At 34.3% G+C, this 20,142-nt stretch overlaps 1 long non-coding RNA gene across 1 annotated transcript; it reads left to right on the forward strand.

Annotated features, from left to right (window-relative positions):
- On the forward strand, positions 1–19,578 carry LOC121727183. Its single transcript, XR_006035622.1, has 3 exons — positions 1–119; positions 18,206–18,209; positions 19,567–19,578. It is a non-coding gene; the product is annotated as an uncharacterized LOC121727183 (long non-coding RNA).
- The last annotated feature ends 564 nt before the right edge of the window (positions 19,579–20,142 follow it).

Below are 20,142 nucleotides of genomic sequence, written 5' to 3' on the forward strand. Positions count from 1 at the left end.
GAAGACGGATTTTTTTTGAGTTCCCAGCATTGTTCTCATACTCGTAGAAAATGTTGTTCATTTTTACGGGCTCATTTGATGGTTTCAAGGATAACGGTCTTTACACAAACATCTTGTAGGTATACAAATAGACACACTTTCGCATTTATATTAGTATGAATGTTTAAACATTAAACAGCAATCATGATAAGCTATGCGTGACAGAATATCAATTGTTTTTTGGCTGGTTACTTTAATCGACCAACAACAGACTAAGATAAGATTGGCATGATGTGATTCAACATAGTAGCATAATATTATTATTATATCAGTACATAAAATAATTACAGAAAAATGATAATTATTGTATTTATCAATTAAATTGTTTTACAGCGAGGTAAATTAAAAAATATATAATTTGCATGTGTATTCATTTAATCCTACTTTATAACAAAATAATTACTTTTTTACGAAAAATTTTTACGTGCAGATTTTATGACAAAATGACGAGGGGGTTGGGGGCCTATATGTAAAAAATAATTAAAAATGTACATTTTTTGTGGAATAAATGATTGGGCAGATTGATAGTACAGTGGTAAAGTAAAAAATACCAGCAGAGATGCCAGCATTTATTTGATTCGGCGCGAAATATCATGGGTGCCTATTGTAACATACCTACACGGACACTGAAAAACTGCACAGAGATATTATATGTGGTATCTATTCCACATTCACTTTATATTCCTTTTTGGTAAAAAATGGAATGTTATGGGCTTATAAGTTCATAGTATATGTCTCGATAGACTATGATCAATCTAGAACTTATAAGTTGTATTAAGGGAGATGTGGCGCCCATACAGTTGGCATGGCCGCGCCACGCACCATGCCGACTGTATGGGCGCCGCAGACTCGATCGTACAAAAAGTCTGTCGTCTGCGATCTCCCTTATAGTGAGTTTCCAAAAATATTTTTCTGACAGTAATAAATAATAAATAAATAGTTGACGCTTGTAACTCCGTTGCCCCAAAATTCATTTATAGTTCAGGAACCGTCCATTTTTTCGGGATGAAAAGTATCCTATGTCCTATTGCGGGATTCAAAGTATTTCCAAATTTCAGCAAAATCGGTTCAGCGGTTGGGGCGTGAAGAGGTAACAAGTAGACAGACACACTTTCGAATTTATAATAGTATGGATTGTCGCATAAAAAACCACAGTTACGTATAGAGTGTATTTCGTGTTCTAACTGTTCAGGTTGGCAAACTGATTTTTTATCTGATAAAAATAAGGTGAGGTTTGAAGCTGAGGTGTTATATCTTCGCTATTAGCTATTAGCTTCGTATGATATAGTCAGACTCGCCTCTAAATTCCTACATTTTTCAAATATTCGAGACCCAGATAATAATAGATACGATTTTATATTAAGAAAGTTTACGCTTCAGAATATATTTTTGATACTTAATATTGTTTTAAGATTGCATTTTAGGCCCTCCCTCTATGGTGTGTGCATGACACGAATGGGCGTGCCTTTTGATAAGTCATCTGAATAATTAGGATTAAGTTGTAGCTAATTACTACTAGATATTAATACGAGATAATATACATACACATAAGACTTCAGTGGTAAGGAAACCGAAACCGAAACTCGAAATCGGTTGAAGAATTCGAGTATATGTAGCACATGAAAAGTAGAAAAACTATAATTCAAATCCTATTTTATTTTTGGCATCAGCGGCCCATAAAACAAATACCTTAAATCTAACATATTAAATATTAATTATATAATAAATAAGTACCTTAAAACTAACATACATATTTTATGTACAAGTATACTTAAAAAACTAAAACTGTCAGCATGTGAAGTGCATTAGTATATACTTCGAGTTTATTTAAACTTGCTTTTAATTTTATTATTCATATTTTGTTCATATAACAAAAACATCGATTTGACTGAATATTTAATTTAAGTCATTATTTTACACAAAATATGTATTTTTATTGTTATTGTTTCCCAAATGATAGATAACAACGCAATAGCAATGTGTAACAAACTCGTTTATAATAAAAATCAACATGTCACCAAAAGAGATTTAAAATACTTTATAACTTTGTAAAACAAACGATATTATGTTACGGACGTTACAGTGGAAAAACTGGGAGATCGAAGAACTTGTCATACGTGCGAGCTTTACCTGAACCAACTGAACGTTGCGATGCCCGTCACAATTGTCAGTTCAGAGTTGAACAATCGAGTCGACTTCAAAAAGAATAATCCTCGCAGGATCGAGTAAAGTTTTACGTAAATTCCGTTTGCGATCCGATACTATACCTGTATGGATTGCCAACATTTTTCAAGGCTTGTAGTACTTGTTTGTTTCGGATTTTTTGAAAAATAAATTGAAATGTTAGAGCTTTTTCGCAAATAATCCTAGTTGTATTTTCGCTGTCAGAAAATGTTCGATACAAAGAGTAAACTTATGTAACGGTATAATAAAAAGCTGCCAAATTTATTATACGAAAAATGTTGTTAAAATTTCTGTCACGTTGGCAAAATTTCCTAAAATATTACATAAAATAATTAAATATTCTTGATGTTATCAGCAGACAGCTGATATAAACTCATTCAATAATAATAAATGTACTAAAGCACTTCAAAATGAGTACTGCACTTGAAGCGAGTTGAATAACCTGCAGTTATTAGTTATTGATATACTCTATGCAATAGTAATTTACAAAATAATACCTGTAGCTTCAAAAATCTTTAAAAAATATATATATTCATATTATTATAAGTATGTACTTATAATATGAATGTATATATATTTTTTTGGTAACCTTAAGTTGAAAAAAATAAAAAAGTGGTAGATTTTGTGTATTGTACTTAAAACGTACATGTACACAAAAACTGAGTAACTTTTCTTAGTGTAGTTCTTAAAATTCTAGGATACACTCAAAAATTATATTATAATAATTATTATATTTTATGCCTTGTGCAAAAAATAAATAGCTAATTAAGTAAACTGTTCGGCTTTTGAGAGCAGAGACCCACTCATCGGATTTATTTGTTACTCGATAGAAACGGCTCGGGGCTGGCAACGTATCATCGTTGTGAAATATCATTTATTTCTCTTATCATTGTCTGAAAGTATCGGCTCCAACTCCAACGGTTAGCTAGTGTTGGTAAAGAAAATAAAAATATATCGACGTTCTTTTATTCAGTTTTTCGCGTTATGTGAATCTGGGATGGCTTTATAATTTTAGTATTTTACGGAAATGGTTTTTCCCTCCCTCCCATTTACGTAAAATACTAATTTCCCTAATCATCATAAATTCCTTAAGTTATTTAAAGTTTTAAGTTATAGAATATTTAATATTTATTTATGCTGCTTATTATAACTATTTAAGATTCGCTGTCTTTATCTGTCATACTTATTTTTCAATGTGTGAGACAAAGACAAGCGGATCTTGTGTAATAGCCACTAGCTATTTGACCGAGCTTTGCTGGGTATTCGATAAAACACGAATAAAATGACATTATCTGAAAATGATTCCTAGCTAGATCGATTTATCGCCCCTGAAACCCCCTATATACTAAATTTCATGAAAATCGTTGGAGCTGATTCCGAGATTCCAATTATATTATATAATATGTTATATAAACTAGCTATTTGACCGAGCTTTGCTCGGTATACGATATAACACGAATAAAATGACATTTTCTAAAAATAATTCCTAGCTAGATCGATTTATCGCCCCCGAAACCCCCTATATGCTAAATATAATGAAAATCGTTGGAGCCGATTCTGAGATTCCAATTATATAATATATATACAAGAATTGCTCGTTTAAAGATATAAGATACAAGAATTGCTCGTATAATATAAGATTTTAGGATTTACTCTGTAATTTATTTTATCACTAAGTAAAAAGTATATCGTGATTTTGTAGTCTACGAAAAAAAACGGCTTTTCGTAACAAAATTACGAAAAATGCTTATAAACACAGAAGAACGGCGTCTCAAAACTGAGAATTGTTTCATTTAAGATTTAATTAACTTTTCTTTGACAAAAAGGATACCGGCAAGTAAACAAGGAGGAAATTGTGTTCAAATATTTTGTTTCTTAAATTTTCGGAAAGATTTAGTCAATTAACACTGTTTTTTTCACTGAATAAAAATTTGATTTACAATACAAATACCTACCTATTAAAATTTAGATACCTTAAAACAAGTTATATCTAACTTACATTATCATGTAACAAATAATTATATTGATTTATAATGAACATTATAATAACAATAACAAATAAGCAATCTATATAGTATATACTCTTACTAATAATATAAATCCGAAAGTGTGTCTGTCTGTCTGTCTATTACATCTTCATGCCCAACTCTGAACCGATTGAAAGGACATAGAATACTTCTTATCCCGAAAAAATGTACGGTTCACGCGCGATAAACGTATTTTGGCGCAACGAAGTTGCGGGCGTAGTCTAGTTTACTATAATGCCGCGCAAAAAAAAAACAGTTTATCGATAGATCGTACAACTACAGTTTATCGATAGATCGTACAACTCTACGTAGAGATTGAAATCAAAACGTAATTCATGGTAACAATAAAAGATAGAAGAGTGATCCGTCTCACGGATTCATTAGTAGATAAGTATCTTGAATGGGATCGACGATGTTTATAAATGTCATACGACAATCTGGAGAGGTTTAAACAGAATTGTCGAGAACAAAAGGGCACGCTCGACATTAATTAGATAGTTCGTTATCTGGAAATAAGCAGACTGGAAAAAATAATATTTGTTTTTTTTAATAAATACTGAGAAACGGCTGATATCTAGAACAGAATCAAATAAAATAAAACAAGCTCTAACATAATGATCCACTGATAGGTATTTGTAGTATAAGGACTTGCAGATTCTGTGGGGAGGAGGATGAAACACCTATTCACCTTCTCCTAGACTGTCCTGCTCTACTACAGAGCAGGAACAGGCACCTTGGTCGCCACGAATACTCATCCACAGAGGAAATTCGTGGCACCTACCCCAACCATTTCGTTCAATTTATGAGCAGTATTGGGTTGGGGATGATACTCTAGTGCGAAGGAGTCACAATAGATCCTCATGGGTCGCAGTGACGTAAGGGGTACAGCGACCTGCCTTCTTTAAAAAAAAATTCCACACGCGGCTGTATAGACGTTATAGTTGTATAAAGTTTGTCCTTGTCTAATAAGCCACTTTTTTAATACATTAAACTAGCATTTTCGGCCGTAAACGGATATATATTTTAATGATTATTTAACTTTAATCTTAATGAAGAATACATAAACTTTATTTTTGCATAAACAAAGTTTATGTCAAAATCTTCCTTAAATCACATTATCTTTAAAACTCTTTATTAAATTTAAGTAAACATCAATTATTAATGATGATGATAATATAATAAACGTTTAAAAATACACAGTCTTTTGCATACACAGTGTGGATCTTTTTAAGGAGATTATGTAAGGAGTATTAAATTCAATCCACGATGTAATTTCACCTTAACATTTTTGAAAGGAAGTTAATAGATGAAATAAGTTGTAACCATTTAAATAATGAATGTGTAGGTTAGTGAGCGTCCGGCGGTCAGGGAGTAATTGCCATTTTGGGACCAAAGAACGCGCTTTATTGGAGCAATTTCAGTCCATTTATTACGGACCCTAACACGTGAGATTTGCTCGTGTTACAAGGAAATATAGCAGCAAAATTAAATAGCAGAGTTATTGCCGTGCGATAAACTAATACAAACGATATTAAGGTTTCGTGTCTTTTTTGGGAATTTATTGTAGCTACAAAATATATTGGCCTTTTCTTATTTTTTACGGTCACAAAATTCCTTGACTTATTTATTTACTTGAAAATAAAAATCGAACTCTTATTTTATTTGGAAAATAAACTTTAATAATAAACATTTACCTAGCTGTATTTATTTTATGTTTAAAATTTGAAACACATCATTTGGAAAGCAGAAGTAAGCTGTGTTAGAATTGAAGATGATGATGATGCATTTGTATTCAAAAAAGTTGCCGAAAGGCATGACATTTTTTTTCATTTCAAATGTATGTATTTCGACTTTAGAATATTATAATGAAGATCATTCACAGATTAAAAGGATGAGAACTTGCGATTACATTTTGTTTCAGCCCGATATAGCAAAGAGCGGTGACAAACAAGAGGGGCGCCTTTGAATTACAAACCTACCAGGCTATTTTGGTGCGTAAATAGAATTTGGAGATAGTCTGGAATATACTTTGTCATAGGGGCGTAAGTGTGAATAAGCTTTCACTTTTAATGACACTAGGACAATCCTATATTTTGACCACAAATTAAGCAAATATTTTGATGACATTAATGACAGCTGAGTATGAAATAATTGTCCCTCAAGTGACATTTGTGACAACATGGCGGAGTTAGTTAGAATTTGGTCATGCTCCAAAACAGCCTTGTACATTTACATTTCGTAGCCTGACATTCAAATCAAAAATACGGTTGACTTTGTTCATCAAACGAAAACCTAAAACCAAACCACTACGTGTTATTACATTTAGGGGGTACAAAGCTAAAACACTTTGGGGGCCCCTTGCCACCATTTGAAGCTCATACAGTGCATTTTATGTGCTGGAAGTCTGATAGCTTGATTCCAAAACTTGAGACAGTAGTTGGTGCCAATTAGCTAGACATACCCGAAAACGATCAAAATGCCTCCTATTTTGAGAGTTTTAATCGTTTTTTACATCAAATGGAACGCTCCCTGCGTTCCATTAAGTAATTATCGACAACCTGTTATGGCGATGGCACATTATGCAGAAGTGGCAGTGAAGCAAAGAACGTCTTGAATTTGACCTTAACAAACCATATTACATCGTCCAATAATTAGGATAATAATTGATAATAAAATAATAATACTAAATTGTATATAATATCCGCTTATTAATTATAATAATATTATATATAAGTATATTATCTATGGACGCTTCACACCACGTCAGTCTGGCCCCGTGCTAAGTTCCTGAAGGACTTGTGTTACGGGTACCAGACAATGACTCATAACGATACGGAAAAAAAGGAAGCATTAAATGCTGTGATGTGAGGACTTGTGATTAGCTCTATAAATTAGAATTAAAAAAAAATTATGGTATTTATTGCCTTCTTGCTTTCTCATAGTTTTGAATTTAAATTATTGTTCTTCAGTCTCTGTAAGATTTCCAATGTAAATGAATAAATGGAAATAATATCGTTTAGCGTCAAATTTAAATTAAGCTCGCATTCCAGCAAAATCCATTAACAAACATAGTTTCCAGTAAATTTGAATGCATTAAACCCTGAATCTAAGAATTTCAAAGAAAGGCCGTGGAAATAATGGCTGGAACAATTAAGGTTACCTGCAAACGAACGTAATGAAAAGTCATGATATTATTAAGTAATTAAGCGGTCTTGGGCGTTGAGATTATTTCTTTATTGTTGCCAGTTTTGCGCAAATTGCCATGTTGCATTCGTGAATCGACGATTAGCGTAAACTGAGATTAAACGCTAGATTTAAGTATTTTTATTTTCGAATTGCTAACACTGTTTTAAATTAAAAATTAAATTGACGTGTTGATAATAATTTTATAAATATGAAAAGATATAAAAAGCACCAATATTTGACGTGGGAGAGCCATGCTTCGGCACGAATGGGCCGGCTCGACCGGAAAATACCACGTTTTCATAGAAAACCGGCGTGTAACAGCGCTTGCGCTGTGTTTCGCCGAGTGAGTGAGTTTACCGGAGGCCCAATCCCCTACCCTATTCCCTTCCCTACCCTCCCCTATTCCCTTCCCTTCCCATCCCTACCCTCCCCTATTACCCTATTCCCTCTTTAAAGGCCGGCAACGCACCTGCAGCTCTTCTGATCCTGCGAGTGTCCATGGGCGACGGAAGTTGCTTTCCATTAGGTGACCCGTTTGCTCGTTTGCCCTCTTATTTCATTAAAAAAATATTTTAAAGCCCGCGCATAAGAATGCTGATTGCTGTGATTCGTTACTGTTTTCAAAGTAATACCTATTCTTTATCCACAGATACAAAATTTTTGAATAAAAAGGCACAAAAGACAGCCGTATTTTGGTACATGCACTTTTACACAAAAGTATTAAGGCATTAACGTCTTTAAAATAAGTTCAAGTCCACAGTAGTTCCGTGTTAGAGTGAATTACAAGTATGTATGAAACTACAAAGCTCCTTACAAAGGGATGACGTTTGCGCTAAAAGTTTAGTTCAGCTCACGAAAAATGTTATGCAGCTTTATCTTACAACTAAGAGAGAACTGATGTTTGCATTATAAAAATAAATTCCGCTTTTTACGTTCAAAATCCGATGAAAATAAACAAGAAGTTTTTAATCTCCTTCCGAGAGGAATCAGTTAAAAATGGTTCGCTGCTCTAATAGTTTTTCCCCCGACTTTTACCAAGTGAATTAGTAATTTTTGTTGCATCAATGCAACAATTTTCGAAGCTTTCTTTGACGCACATGAGCTTATAATGTAATTCAGTGGGGGTCAAATTCTTTACGCGTAACAAATAGTCGTATATAAATTGGTCGTTTCTATAAGTAGAGAACATGCTTGTTATGAAATTTTATAGCGTTAAAGTATACCTTTACCTCGAGGCCCCTGATCGTACAAAAATGTAAATGTACACGGTACAAGCATACAATGTTATATGGCATCTTTTAATCGGTGGCACAGCTGTTCGTTATGAGCGACATCGTTTATAGAATTAGTATCTGTCGTGATTGATCGAATGCGATAACGTTACGATATATTGAATTATACAAAACTCATATATCATAACATTTATTGATGGACCATTTTTTGCTTCGTTTTGCAATTTCCTCTTTTTTTTATCAATGAAGAGATTGAATATCATTTATGCTCTGATTGTAAAAGTTTAGTTACAAATTGATATTGAACTTAAAACATATTTGAATCCACAATAAATAGAGAGGGAAGGTTTCTTTGATTGCATCGAATATGCTTCAAAATTGCTGTACCAATTTAAAATATACAAAGAAAAAGTCGACCACGGAGAGGATCAAGGAGGATAAATTTAAAACGTAAAAATTTAAGTTAACATTCCGTGGGATTAGTTTCCACGGGCAACAAAGTTGTAATTCAAGAACTCTGAACTATTAATAATTTTACTAATGCGCCAAGTAGCTAGGTACTCTAGGTACTAGCTAGCTATGGCGTCTGTCAGTCACCTTGAAATTTGAGACCTTTTTTCAAATTTAAATATTGAAGGCAAATAAAATACAAAATTGATTTAGAAGCACTAAATCTAAATACAGATGTAAGCTGGGATTAAAAATACTGAAAAAAAGTTGCTTAGGTAAAGAAATAATAAAATCACTAAAGATTTTAACAGATTTATTTAATCGGCTTAGTTTTCTTACCATTTCTTTGGTATAGCTATAGCATTAATATTGTTTAAGAACACATAAAATAATTTATACAATGTGTCCCAACACCAGTGTCCGATCCTTTAATGTTCTAATAAAAATGAAAATGAAAAATGTTTTATTTCTGAGTAAATTTGAATCAATTTTTTTCAGAATGGTCTACCTGATGCCTACCACCGGTTCGGGAACTACCGCGGCGAGAAGAACCGGCGTAAGAAACTCGCACGGGTCCCACTTTTTACCAAAAAAGTGAGAGAAAAATTGTTCTTTTATGTTTTATATGTCATCAGGTAGACCATTCTGAATGTATGGCATATTTTTAATTAGGGCAAGACTTTGCTTTGGCTCTTGGTATACCAAGGTCCTAAAAATATGCATATATGGGTCAGGTAGCCCATAAGCCTAACAACTCTGGTGGAAAATTTGTCAATTGTTTATCTCGTAGTAAAATAATTCAAGTTTAAATTTGAATGCCACTTGATGTGCATCGTATCGCCTCGTCGCAAAAAATTGCCTCTTAAGTTTCTCTCATCTTTTCAAAGATGAGAGAAACGTTTAAACAGCGACAAATTAATTATTGTAAACGTTAGTGGAATAACCAGGTTGCAGTTGCCATGTCGTTTTTTTTTTCATGAATGGAGGCAAATCATTTTTCCGACCCTAAGTCGGAAAAATGATCTGAAATAAAAAAAACTGGGGATTTTATGTGTAGCCAGATATTAACCAGGTGATGAATGAAAGTAGATAAGTTACAAAGTTTGTTCAAATTATAAGGGAAAAAATGAGTGACAATATGTTAATATAATATGTTAGGTATCTGGTTCTTCCACTCACGTCTTCGATTGTAACACGATCGAGTCATTTCAATGAACTTTCTCGTACTACTTACACTTAAAGGTGTAGTTTTGTTTCAAATAAAAATTTATTATCGGTTAGTTTGGAAGTTGGAGTATAAATCACAGCGTTAGAGAGGAAAGTATTGGATCCGGAAACTTTTCAAAAACACCAATAGATTGAAGTAAAACCAAAGAGATAAACCAAAATGTTGAGTTTTTATAGCTTTGTATTATTTTTATTATTATATAATTGTGTTGAAGCTCTTATGTATGGTAAAAATATAAACAAGAAAACTATAAATTTATATTTCTTGCGCTCTCATTATTGTTTAAGATTTAGGATTTCCACGTTTCGGTTTAGTGTTTAAAATTCAGGATACATCTTCATTCAAGAAAATACATCACATGTGAGTCAACATTAAAATCGGAATCCCGAAATTGCAAAATGCTGATTGTTTCTACATGCTACGTATAATTTTTTTTAAATGAAATAAGGGGCAAACGAGCAAACGGGTCACCTAATGGAAAGCAACTTCCGTCGCCCATGGACACTCGCAGCATCAGAAGAGCTGCAAGTGCGTTGCCGGCCTTTTAAGAGGGAATAGGGTAATAGGGGAGGGTAGGGAAGGGAAGGGAATAGGGGAAGGTAGGGAAGGGAATAGGGTAGGGGATTGGGCCTCCGGTAAACTCACTCACTCGGCGAAACACAGCGCTAGCGCTGTTTCACGCCGGTTTTCTGTGAGAACGTGGTATTTCTCCGGTCGAGCCGGCCCATTCGTGCTGAAGCATGGCTCTCCCACGTATAATACTAATAAATCGATAGTAAGTTTTTTTTTTATGCAATAAGGGGGCAAACGAGCAAACGGGTCACCTGATGGAAAGCAACTTCCGTCGCCCATGGACACTCGCAGCATCAGAAGAGCTGCAGGTGCGTTGCCGGCCTATTAAGAGGGAATAGGGTAATAGGGAAAGGTAGGGATGGAAAGGGAACGGAATAAGGGAGGGAAGGGAAGGGAATAGGGTAGGGGATTGGGCCTCCGGTAAACTCACTCACTCGGCGAAACACAGCGCAAGCGCTGTTTCACGCCGGTTTTCTGTGAGGACGTGGTATTTCTCCGGTCGAGCCGGCCCATTCGTGCCGAAGCATGGCTCTCCCACGTCTGAAATTATTATATATAGTTATTTATTGAGTTTTACTTTCAACTTACCTTCTACATTTAAATAATATTCTTCAAACAAAATTGTTGTTGTAAGTATACCTACCAAACTGGAAAACCAAACAAAACGGGCGTACCGCAATTTTTTATCTCAGATCTTTCATCACTCTTTTTAAGGGAACAAAATTAACGTCAGGTATCTTGGAAATTTCTATTAAATGAACAGATTGCATTCAGCGAGACAGGTGGTGGTTGGAGAAGGGAGGAAGGGGGGTGTTGATTCTGACGTTCCCTTGGCAATGATAAGCGATACAAATTAGATACCAACCTGGACGTAGCACAGACTATATACCAACAATAAGTTTATTCTTTTCCACATAAAAGTCAATAAAATTAAACAAAATAATATTTACTTTGATATAATATTTTGTATGATTTGGAAATGGTAAAAATGATTTAATTATTAGAATTTTTCAATGTATTACTGATGAAAATTATTTTAAATAAAGAAGCATTTCCTCATATTATTATAACTAGCTATTTGATCGAGCTTCGCTCGGTATTCGATAAAACAAGAATAAAATGACATTTTATAAAAATGATTCCTAGCTAGATCGATTTATCGCCCCCGAAACCCCCTATATACTAAATTTCATGAAAATCGTTGGAGCTGATTCCAAGATTCCAATTATATATATATATATATATATATATATATATATATATATATATATATATATATATATATATATATATATATATATATATATATATATATATATATATATATATATATATATATATATATATACAAGAATTGCTCGTTTAAAGATATAAGATATGCAGTATTCAGTCAGTATTAATCAGAGCGAGCGAAGCGAGCCCTAGTATATCCCACAACATTTACATAATATTTTTGTGGTACAGTCAGTCAAGGTGTGACGACGCGAGCCCTCACAAAGCTCGGCTTTTACCTAGTATATTTTGTAGTCAGAATAGCTTTGGCAAGTCTTACTGTAAATATCTATACGGTATATATAATAGAAGCGTCGATTCAAAATGAATTCCTGCCAAGTCATTGTGTTCCAAGGTTTTGTCTGAAATGAAGATTTACGATGACAGTTCTTTCCGAAGTCTAGGTTTGTGACATCTTTGTTTTTAAACTTCTTTAAAGAATTTAAACTTCATCATTTTAGGATAGTGTCGTTTACGAAAGCACCCATCTAATGGCTGCTGCACTCAAAGACATAATATTTATTTTGATGATTACTAAACTTGATTTAACGAAGTTTTTGTCATAAACTCTATATTATACGGCTGTCAGACTCTTCATTAAATCATTAAATTTAATCAAAATAATGAATTAATCTCTCTGAATACGACCGTTATTTTCAAATGTTGGTTATTAAATTTTATTCATCAGCTGTAGCTACAGCGTGGATAAGTATTGTAATTTTTGTAGCCACTTTTTATTAAGGAAGATTTTGTTTTAAAATTATTTAAACATAATATACCAAAAAGAACGTTAAACATCACCACTTAAACGTTATGTCAGTTTTTGAGGACCTAAAAATACTGTGTCCAAATAAAAAAAATCAGTTAGCAAAATTCTGAGCCAGGCATAAAGATCAAGTTTGGAAAACGTTATTTCCATTCGGGTAAGTTCGGTGAGATCTGTTAGGTAAATCTTGTCAATTTGATGGTACAGGGTCGAATATTGGACCCTGAGGGATCGCACCTTTCTTATTCCGATTACCGATACGAGTTTATCACAAGGGTCAGTCAGACATACGTACATTTAATGTTAGGTGTTGATTGAATTATTAACCGACTTCAAACTAAGAAGCTTATCGATTCGACCCGTATCATGTAACTATGTGTAACCAGAACTGCAGTTTTTTTATACGTTAGTCTGCGCCAGCCACAATATTTAACGTCTGAACAAATTTTAAAAGTGTATGTATGTGTATAATAATATACTTAGGTTTGTGTTTGTGTGTTCGGATATCTCCGGACCTTTTTTTTTTGTTGTACTTAGTATTGTTCGACTTAGGAAATACTGCACGTTTCATCAAAGTCGGTTCAGCAGTTTTAAGGGAATTTTGAAATCGGTATTTATTTTATATTTTGTAGATAATGTAGGTATACGTAGGTATTTAGTCATCTTAACTAGAAGACTACAATATTGATAATACTCAAAGGAAGATTAAAGCTTATACTAATTATAATGAATAGACGTTTCAGAGTCTTGGGGAATAGAGGAGAATCCAGGAACAGAAAGCGAATACTATTTTCGTGGAAATCACTACAAAATCAGTCATGTTCTATTAATGTTGTATAACAATTTTTGCCTATTAGGGTTCCGTAGCACACGAAGGGTTCCATACCATTATAGACCAAAATAGTAAAAAATTGTGTTTTTTGTATGGGATCTTGATTATTTATTTTATTTAAATTTTATTATCATAAATGTTGTCATCATTGATCTCGGTATCAATTAATCTCGGTATCAAAAAATGTTTGAAAAATTACGTTTGTTGTATGGGAGCCCCCCTTAAAATAATATTCAATTTATTTTGTTTTTAGAATTTGTTGTTATAGCGGCAACAGTAATACAATATAATTTGTGATGAGTTACAGCCTGGAGACAGACGGACAGACATTGAAGTCTCAGTAATAGGGTCCCGTTCCGGTCCCGGTCCGTACCCAAAGGGTAAGCCTTTGGGTCCGGAACCTTAAAGATTCTTCATGAATGTCTGTCTGTCCGTCCGTATGGCAAACCCACTTTACTTTATTGTTAGGTAATAGTATCGCGTATTTTATTAGAAATTAATGGTCTATTCTTAATACGAAGTAACTGAATATAAAAATCCTCAAAATATTTTTCTTAATTTGTCTCCGTCTCGGATTTTCATCGTGTCTACAAACTTTAGTGCTTGAATTTAAATAAAACAGACACTTGTGAGGCCACCTGCCACCGACTAATTTTATTAGAAAAGATGTCAGCTACCAAACATGCCATCGCGAACATAAAGTTTGTAGCACCTTGCTCCAACGAAAACTTTTTAAGTGTATCAATTACGATTCGTGGAAAATCCATACATTAAAAATGCGAAAGTGTATTTGTCTATCTGCCTGTCTTCACGCCCAAACTCCTGAACCGATTTTGCTGAAATTTGGTATGGAGATACTTTGAGTCCCGGGAAAGGATGTAGGATAGTTTTTATCCCAGAAAAATGTACGGTTCCCGCGCGATAAACGAATTTTGGAGTTGCAGGCATCATCTAGTTTGGTATGGAGATGCTTCGGGTCCCGGGAAAGGACATAGGACACTTTTGCTTGTTATTGTTGCGGGCGTCATCGAGTATCTAATAACTGTAATGTTCTTCTGTAATTGTCTACATTTAATTTTGAAATAATTTTGTGAGACTGTAACAAACAACGATGACACAGAATGTATGTTATGATTCAGAAAACGTGTGTATTTAAAATGTTTTTTATATTGATTTCCTAGCGATTTTAAGAATACATACCAACTTTGTTTACTTAAAGTTTACTGGAAGGTCAACGTTAACTGTAATCTTTAAGTAAGTTAAATATTTTGTTGTTTAACTGGGACTGTCATTTTAGTTTCTTGGGTGAAACATATACTATTATAATATGGAAAAAATAAATAAACTTTAATGAAACCAATCTACTTTTGCGTTAACTATACTTAATTAATTTTATATCAATAAGGTACGTACGAATGAACAATTGGCTTTTTAGCGAAGGTATAACGAGTCTCGTTTGTATTCTGTAGGCCTACTACGAAACTGTTTTGAGACTCAAACAATCGGACGAGAATTCCGCATCCTGCTCTAACAACGTCAATTCACGTTTGTTAGAGTAGGACGCAGAATTTTCGTCCGATTATTTGAGTCTCAAAACAGTTTCATGGTACAAGGCCAGATTTTTGACGAGGCATCATAAGACGAGGGGGATTCGTCGCTAAGTGTCCTCAAACTCCTTTTGAATTAGTAACAAATTACCATCACATTATGCTTAGTGTCAAACGTTTTTTTGCTGACACGTCTTCGGTTTTATAGCATCATCATTCTAATGATTGTCCATAAGAATGCGCTGCAATGCTTTTAATGTGTTAGCTATAGTAATTTAGAGTTGTCACAATGATGAGAATATTTTAAATCAGTTTTCAGTGTAGTAGTCATCGTATCTATATACATAGATACACTATAATATACATAGTAATAACATTGTAGACGGCTTTAAAATATTGCATTCATCATAAAAAAATGTTTAATATTTTCCTCTAGACCTGCGAAGAAAGATAAAATTAAGTCCATTTATCTCGCGTATCCACCCCAATTAAAGTAAATAATGGTGACAACGTACTTTTTACAACATTAGTGCTACGTAGAGCTGCTGCTTGAGCTGGATGGACGTGAAAAATGATGTTCGTTATCAAGTTTTAAGTTAATAACACAATTTGTCGTTTCTTGTCCGAGGTAGTAAACTTCGGGGATTTATCCACAAGCTTAGTATAGAATAAGACAGCACTGAGACTGCTCCCAGGTGCAATCTCCGTAACTATTGTAAGGTACAGAAATTTATAGTCCAGGTCCTGTTAAATTGGCCATCGGTCACACCGTAGTGTTTTGACTGAAAATTAGCATATCGATAGTGGCCTACGTTCCTGACGAAGAATCATCATTTCAGGAACTAGCAGACATTTTTGAGCTGGGATTTGCAGGGAATTGGCTGGATTAAATTAATATTATTTTTTTAGTTTGAGTTTCAAATAATGTTGCTGCTTTAGTTATGTTTTCAGTATTATTATTTATTATTAAACAACAACTTTCAAATCATTATTAGTTTCTTATGTTATGGTGTGTTGGGGGACCGCTAAGTAAACTACAACCTACAACCGCCAAGTTGCTGATTATCTCGATTCAGTTCGCTGTGAAATATCCTTAAACTTGTTATGTGAAATCAAACATCTACATTAGCAATCCCCCGACACACTTTGACAACAATTATGGACTAAAATATTAATTTACACAAGTTAGGAATCATTTGAACTTGAAGGCAGTAAATGTTATTTCATTATTTTTGAAAGTTGTTTGGCGGGGGTTTTTTAAATTTCTTAATTTTATTTTATTTCATACTTTTTAAACGTGTGTTGGTTATAGTGCAGAATATTAATTCCTATCAACTAAATCATATTCTCATGATTACCATTTATCAATGTCTTTTCGATGAGGCCGTTAATATGAGCCCAAACATGAAACCTCCACTTTGGTTTCATACGAAGCTCGGTTCCTATAGAATCCAGGTGATGCTGCAGTAGCAGCATGTAAATATTTAGTGTTTATATACTTCTTACTGGTTGTCGCAATTAAAATGAGCCCAAACACGAAACCTCTGCTCTAAGTTGGCGAGGAGTTGGATATCCTATTGATTACCAGGTGATGCTGCAGCACCAGGTCAACTTTCCATTATTATGTGTATACGTATATGGTATATTCACAAATGTCACGAACTAGAATGAAATATAAAACCCATCAAACGACTACAAGTTGCTAACGGCCTTTCATGAACCAGATAAACGCTGATTGTCTAGCACTGAGCAGGCTGATGATGATGAATTATAGCTAAGAACACTCTCGATCATGTCAGCTTTCAAACAAAAAAACTAGATCGAAATCGGTCCACTTATTTGGACGCTACGATGCCACGGACAGATACACACACAGACAAACAGACAGACAGACAGACAGACACGTCAAACTTATAACACCCCTCTTTTTTGTCGGGGGTTAAAAATATGTTTATTACTAATCAAAGTACAAAATTATTATATTTACGAACTCAACAAATCTGTAGATAAACTAAACATTAATTTCATAATTTCATATTTAGATAAATTACAGAACGGTGTGATAAAACTCTTTAACCAATGTCGATATGTCAGTAGGTGAATTTAGACTTGACATCTTAGCGTCCAGCTTGCTAAAGTTGCTGGCTTTGAGAAACGGTGGCCAGATTTCCTATCACACAATCTGTCTGAATACAATATTGATTCTTTGCTGGGTTAAGTATCTAATACTCCGCCTGAAATATTTATTTTACTCACTGCCGCATTGATGAAAATTATTTACTTGACTGTAATTGAATGATAATCTAAGCCTCATACATTTGTCAAATCGGCGAAACTCTTCGTTAAATTTACGGGCCTGTTTCACCACTTCCTGATAAGTGCCGGATAGGGTAGGCATGATATTTTTTGACAGATAGAGTATGGTGTATCTGTCAGATAAGTTGTGGATAGCCAGCTATCCGGCACTTTATCAGGAAGTGGTGAAACAGGCCCTAAGCATCATTAAGGGCCTGTTTCACCACTTCCTGATAAGTGACGAATAGGCTATCCACCAATTAACTTGACAGATGAAGTATGGAGAATCTGTAAAAGAAGTTGTGAATAGCCTATTCGGCACTTTATCAGAAAGTGGTGAAACAGGCCCTAAGTGTCTCTGAGTACGGCAGTTACAGACGACGAGTCATCGCCGTAACTCTAGCCTGTAGAGTAAAATCGGCTATAAGCAGGAGTTCTACTAAATATTGACAATTTGTTGCTTATTTTACACAAGTGTCTGCTAGCGTTTACGACAACAACCGCTCAACCACAGAGTCCACACGAAAACTATTCTCGCATAGCATTGGCCAAGTGCGAGTCGGACTCGCGCAAGAAGGGTCCTTACCCTTATAGAGCAAAAATAGGCCAAAAATTGTGTTTTTTGTATGGAAGACCCCCCCCCCCTCAATTTTTATTTTATTTAAATATTATTATTAATTGTTAAAGTACGCATATATTTAAGATTTTAGTGAAAATTTCATGTGCCTACCTGTTGCCATTATTGATATTGAGCAAAAAAGGCCAAAAAATCATGTTTGTTGTATGGGAGCCCCGCTTAAATATTATTTCGTTGTTAGTATTTGTTATTATAGCGGCAACAGATATACATAATCTGTGAAAATTTCAACTCTCTAGCTATTACCGTTCTTGAGTTACAGCCTGGAGACAGACAGACAGACGGACAGACAACGAAGTCTTAGCAATAGGGTTTTGGGTACGGAAACCAAAAAATCAAGCGCTGTGTACTCATAAATTAACGTTCTCTTTCCAGAACGTTCGTTCTGGCAGTATCTCTGGATGTGATCAATTTCATGCACTCAGCTTCACCTGTCACTACAAAGGCCTTTGAATAGCTCGGCTTATCCAATTTGTATTGTAATTCATGACAGTGATTATATCGAACATAGAAATTTTCGGTGTAATCTACGCGCTAGAATAATTATTTCAACGGCAGTATAATTATGTTTGGCTTGTTTTGAAAATGATTATAACATTCGACGTGAAATTTGGTTACTAAAATATAGCTACTAAGGTAAAACCATTGTGAACATGACATTCTAGTTTAAGTCTGAATTAAAAATTTAATTAGTAGTGGTTTGGTCTCCAACGTTAAGGATAATAGGTTATACATTTATACAAACCTCTTTAATCTTAATATTATTATTTACAATAAATTAAAGCAAACACTACCATTTCTTAAAAAATCGAAAGAGACAAAAAGATTTAAAAATTTAAACTAGAAAAAGCTAATTTATACGACAGGTTGTCTAGGCCTTTACTTTAAGGGTCAATTCAGACCGCAACGCGACGAGGCGAGGCGAGGCGCGGCGCGGCATAAATTTGTATGGATTTGACAGATTTCAATTGCGCGAGATGTCCTGCGAGTCTGTCAAATCCAAAAAGAAATGGATATCTACGCGTCGCCACAATAGACATAACTACCAGTACTTCGACTGCTAAGAGACGGACGTGTATTAATGCCTGTCATTTCTTTCGGGTTTCGCCAGGATAAGTTAAGGGCTGACGCGCTGGCTGATATAATTTATTTTTAAAATGAACATTTTGAAATTGAATTCTGACAGTTTTCTTTGCATGTGCCAAAATATAAACAACAACTAAATTTGTAGGTAACGATCCTAGCGACGACTTTTGTCATAATATGTCAAACTTAAAAATTTAAACCTCAGTTCTAAGTCGGTATACTCTATAATTCTGTCTGAATCAACCCTAAGAGCTGAGGTTTCCATGCTTTTAAAATATACGCGCGACAGCCGACACTCGAAAACCATAACCATCCTAGTGGCACAGACGGGAAATATATTTTGTTACTAGCTGTTGCCAGCGACTGCGTCCGCGTGGACTTTAGTTTATAGTTGTTCCCGTACATCGATTGAATAGATGGATAAATCTTAAAAGTATATTCTGTGGGAACCGCACAACCGGACAAAAAGCATTCCTTGTCCCGAGATTCAAATTAGTATCTCCATGCCAAATTTCATCAAAATAGATTAAAATATAGTTTCCGTTTTAGGGTTCTGTAATCAACAAAACTTGGACTACTATGGCACCCTAAAACGGAACCCTAACCAGCAGATTTTTTGTATACGTTTTTGCGTGCGATCTGTCATTGAAATACCTGATGTCGACCCCGATCCCGGACGCGCGACAGTCATGGTTTGACAGCTCAGTTTTTAGCTACATTATGATTTTTATGACATTTTACCAGATTCTAAGTGGAATGATGGTAATTCACAATTAAAATCATATAGT

This window comes from Aricia agestis, chromosome 5 (assembly GCF_905147365.1).
Source record: "Aricia agestis chromosome 5, ilAriAges1.1, whole genome shotgun sequence".
Classification (NCBI taxonomy): domain Eukaryota; kingdom Metazoa; phylum Arthropoda; class Insecta; order Lepidoptera; family Lycaenidae; genus Aricia; species Aricia agestis.